The 5389-nt window shown below is 41.0% G+C and overlaps 1 protein-coding gene across 1 annotated transcript in view; it reads right to left on the bottom strand.

Annotated features, from left to right (window-relative positions):
• Positions 1–5389, bottom strand: part of BTC (betacellulin) — a 38021-nt gene that overhangs the window by 2311 nt on the left and 30321 nt on the right. The window lies entirely within an intron of this gene.

Genomic DNA, 5389 nt, shown 5'->3' with positions numbered 1-5389 from the left:
GGAAGGGGGTGATAAAAGTCCCTACACAGCATTCCCAAGTGTTTAAATACCCCCAGAAGAGGGAATTCAAAAAGCCCCAGGATTTCCCATTTCATCATAGGACAATACAAAGCATTTCAGTGTGCCCAAATTCTCCTACTATAAATTATTTTTAAAGTATATGGTTTTATATAATCAAACATGGAACACATAGAAAGCTCCATAAATGTTATTCTACAGGATTTTTCTCCCCACAACCCCTAGCCCCCTGGCCTCTCTTTTTAACTTCCATGCATCCGTTCTGGTTCTACTGCGTTCAGGAGTAACAGCTAGGTAACACTCTTCCCTGCACCACCTTCCCAACTGCAGCCCCTCAACATACAATAGGTCTCGTCCTCTCCAGTTCCTTTATCTGACCCTCTGAGGCCACATGTTCAGAACTGTACACCATTCCCTCCACTCTCCTCAAAATGCCCCTTTTTCCTATGGCCCAAGTAAAGTGCCGTGACCAGAAATCAACAGACTCTCCAAATGGCACTATCCCGCCTCTCATTCTTCCAACTCCGTCAACACAGTCCTGAATTCACCTCAACTTAGCATATGCCCCAATTCTGAAGGTGCAGATACAGAGCCATTTGACCAAGCCGAGATTTGTCCAAGCAACACTCAACCCCCTGAAGCTCAGTGATTTAGGGACCATCCATAGTATTCTCTGAATTGTGTAAGATGCATAAAAGATGACTAAGAAGTTTGTCTGAGGCTATTTTAAAACCACAATTATATGTTGTAACATCAACACCTTTGCACTAACAAATATTCTCCCTTTTTCTTCTCCTCAGACTCATTCAAAACACAAAGAGACACTGGTCATATATATAAGTATTGAAATCTCAGAAATATGAAGCTCTACTTCTTACAAAGATTCCTGTGCAACCTCATTTTTGGTTGTGTTTGTTTGTTTGTTTCTTTTATGAAAGGATCTATCGCCAGGCCACTCGACAGTTTACGTTTGATAAGAGCTAAGGCAGTTAATTCCCACAAAACTTTATTTCTCAAGTAAGGAGATCCCTTACTGGCTGGCAATATTGTATCTGATACAATGCTTTAAAAAAAAAAAAAAAAAAAAAGCCTCCTCAGTCACAACCATCAATTGAAAGGTGAGGCTCAATGCAAGCAAAGGAGAAAAAACACCTAATGCCATCTATTGCAAAATGACCCCAGGATGTATGAGGGAAAACTGCTTCCTGCAAGATAGCTAGGCTGTTCATTGCAAGGTCAAAATAACGGGAAGAGAGCTTAGAAATATCTTGAAATATCAAAAATCTTTTGCACATAGGACTGGAACTGGGGGGGGGGAAATCACTTTTAATTGCATGTGTGGGAGGGAGGTCTTTAGAGTTTTGTTTTGTTTTTTTTAAGGTTATAATTAAAATCTACAAGTAGAGTCTCTTCCAATTAGCAGAAATGTTTCTCAAACAAATTTACTAAATATAGCATTTTTAAACAAATAACTGTGCCCATAAAGTACATAGCAATTACTTGCTGCTCCTTTAGAATGTTTTTCTAATTATAAGTTCTGGGTTCAGTTGCTCACCCATGCTTTAAATGAATTTCTCAGTAAGCAGTCCTTCCTGTAAGTTATAACCCAATGAAGCCATGTAGTTGGTCAGACTCTTACACAGCCAGTTACAGTGGCTCTCACATTGTTTCACTGCTCATCAAATTAATAACATATCAGCTGATGGTCATTTCAATGGGAGAGGAAGAGGCAAAGGGTGAAAGATGCTAGTAGATGTTTAGTAAATGCTGAGCAAATGAATAAATGAGTTTTTATTTAATAAACATCTTATAAATTAAAATTAAAAATAACATTTAAAGATGCTATGACCCTTGAGGACTCTGAAAAATCAGGATTTGGGATCGCTATTCAGAAATAATCACCAGACACTGTTCTAATAGATGTGTAAGTATTAACTCAATTGATCCTTATAACAACCTTTGAAGTAGGTGCTATTATGAACCCCATTTGACAGGTGGAGAAACTGAGGTAAAGAGAAAATAAGTGAGTGGGGTTGGATTCAAATACAGGAAGTCTGGCTACCCAGTTCATGCACCCACCCACATGTAACACTACCTAAATGAATTGTGCCATGTAAATAAATCAAAGTTATGTACCTGGAAACAAACCATCTCCATTTCACAAAAATACTGAGAAGACTAAGAAGGGACTTGAGTTATTTGAAACACACTTTGGTTTTTTATGTAAAGACAGGAGTCCACAAACTCCTATGATCCCAAGCAAAAGGAGATATTTATGGTTTCCCAAGATAGCGTAATCACCAATTACAAGACAGCTTTGCTTGATCTGTGCTACACCAAGTCACCTAAAAGGTCAGGCTTAAGATGTATACCTCCCATTCACTTGAATGGTACAATTTATGGAACATTTACTCTGTGCTGGGTATCACAATAAGTACTTTTGCCTGATGTATTATTTTGCTTAATTTTCAACACTTGAAAGGAAGATGTTATCTTCTTTTATAGATGATAAAACACTCAGGGGCTTCCCTGGTGGCGCAGTGGTTAAGAATCCGCCTGCCAAGGGATACCAGCTCGGTTCTTTGTGGCTGCCTGGAGGGGTGGGATAGGGAGGGTGGGAGGGAAGGAGACGCAAGAGGGAAGAGATATGGGAACATATGTATATGTATAACTGACTCACTCTGTTATAAAGCAGAAACTAACACACCATTGTAAAGCAATTATACCCCAATAAAGATGTTTAAAAAAAAAAAAAAGAATCCACCTGCCAATGCAGGGGACACGGGTTCGAGCCCTGGTCTGGGAAGATCCTACATACCGTGGACCAACTAAGCCCGTGCGCAACAACTACAGAGCCTGCGCTCTAGACCCTGCGTGCCACAACTACTGAGCCCTCATGCCACAACCACTGAAGCCCATGCGCCTAGAGCCCGTGCTCGGCAACAAGAGAAGCCACTGCAATGAGAAGCCTGCACACCGCAACGAAGAGTAGCCCCTGCTTGCAGCAACTAGAGAAAGCCCGTACACAGGAACCAAGACCCAATGCGGACAAAAATTAATGTAAATTAAATAAATAAATTTATTTAAAAAAGAAACATTCAGGAAAGGTGACTGACCCATTGTTAATGCTGCTTATAACTGGCGGAAACAAAATCTTGACTTAGGTCTGTCTTACTCCAAAACCTGAGTCCTGATTCGTGTGTTCTTCCTCCTCCCCTTGATTTTTGTATCATTCCACCACTAAGAAGGTGTTCCTGGTTCAGATTAAGGTCTTGGATTTGACATCTAGCACAGCACTAGATGAACCATGACAGAGGGACTTGTTCATTTATTCATCAGACATTTTTTGCGCACCTAGTAAATTCTAGGCACTGTGCTTGGCACTGGAATATGAAAATGAATAAGCCATCATCCCTGGCCTCTAGGAGCCCACAGCCACAGAAGGGATGTCCAGAGAAATCAACAGTGATGCTCCAGGGGAAAACAGCTTTCACAGAAGTGTGACTGAATCACAGAGGAAGGACATCAAACTCAAATCAACGCAGGGGTCCAGGAGGAGCTGATGTTTGAGTTGTATCTTAAAGTGTCAGTAAGAATAAACTTTCAGACTACGTACGAGAAGAGCTTGTCTAATAAGCCATGCAAAGGAATGTAGGATTATGGAAGAACACTGGGGAATGTGGTGAGAGACATGGCTAGAAAGTCAAGCCAGCATCAGAGAAGCTAGGGAGAAAATGGGTTTTAGCCTCTGACTGAGGGGGACAGGCTGTGTATTGATCTCAGGCAGGTAGATTACACCCTGTGGTTTTCATTCTAGAAGGCAGCAATATTAAAGAACAGTACATCTACAGACATAGGGACCAGTTAAAGAAATGTACTGGGTTAAAGGGCATTAATCTTTTAAAAATTCATTATATTCTCCCAAGTCTGTGAGCAATTAAATGAATTAAAAAAAAAAAATCAACTCCTGGACTCCCCTGGTAGTGCCGTGGTTAAGAATCTGCCTGCCAATGCGGGGGACACGGGTTCGAGCCCGTCTGGGAAGAAGCCAGCATCAGAGAAGCTAGGGAGAAAATGGGTTTTAGCCTCTGACTGAGGGGGACAGGCTGTGTATTGATCTCAGGCAGGTAGATTACACCCTGTGGTTTTCATTCTAGAAGGCAGCAATATTAAAGAACAGTACATCTACAGACATAGGGACCAGTTAAAGAAATGTACTGGGTTAAAGGGCATTAATCTTTTAAAAATTCATTATATTCTCCCAAGTCTGTGAGCAATTAAATGAATTAAAAAAAAAAAATCAACTCCTGGACTCCCCTGGTAGTGCCGTGGTTAAGAATCTGCCTGCCAATGCGGGGGACACGGGTTCGAGCCCTGGTCTGGGAAGATCCCACATGCCGCAGAGCAACTAGGCCCGTGAGCCACAACTACTGAGCCTGTGCGCCTAGAGCCCGTGCTCTGCAACAAGAGAAGCCATGACAGTGAGAAGCCCGCACACCACAATGAAGAGTAGCCCCTGCTCGCCACAACTAGACAAAGCCCGTGCGCAGCAACAAAGACCCAACGCAGCTAAAGATAAATAAATACATTTATAAAAAAACAAAAATCAGCTCTATCTTTCCCAACACACGCACAAGCACATTTTCCTTATTTCCTTACATTAGTCTTTTTTTCTTATTCCCCTCTAAGTATTATCTGTGTATGTTGATTTTTTAATTAAATTTAATTATAATCAAACTTTGAAGAAGTCCATGACTCTTCAATGTTCCACTATATCAGGGCTTGGAATCACTGTTCTGAGATACTTGTGAAAAAAAAAAAAAAAAGAGAGAATACTGGGGCAACTACACAGAAGAACATCAGCATTCTATGACTTCAGGTCAAAAATATACTTAAGAAATCATCTTGCTCCTCTACTAGGTAGGGTCTCAGACAGCACTTTACAGAGACATCTTTAGAAGAAAATAAATATTTAAGATATGTCAAAAATTTGTTTGTGCCTGAGTAAAATTAAACTGGGACTCAATCTACCAAGAGTTGGAAAGAGAACTTTCGTCCCAGTTCCCTGCTGCACTAAACAGGCTTTGTGAATCTCTAAAAATAGGACTGATTTCCATGCACTTAATTGACACCTGCAAAAAGTAGCTTGTAATTTGCCAGAAATTCCTTCACATTTACATTCACCATGAACCACCTAACACATGCCAGAAGACTGTGTTTGCATTCGAGTGCAATAAACCCCTGGGAGTTTATTTGAGCTGAAAAGCATCCTTAACACTGGACAGAAACAGTTTTGCTTGCGCAAGGCAGCAGAAGACACAGCCCTGCCTGGAAGGCGATCTGGACTCTCGCATGCTCATGTTTCAGCAGG

The sequence above is a fragment of the Lipotes vexillifer genome, unplaced genomic scaffold, assembly GCF_000442215.2.
Source record: "Lipotes vexillifer unplaced genomic scaffold, Lipotes_vexillifer_v1.1 scaffold872, whole genome shotgun sequence".
NCBI classification, from domain to species: domain Eukaryota; kingdom Metazoa; phylum Chordata; class Mammalia; order Artiodactyla; family Lipotidae; genus Lipotes; species Lipotes vexillifer.
The sequence above is the reverse complement of the archived record's forward strand: the minus strand, read 5'-3'. Positions and strand labels throughout refer to the sequence as shown.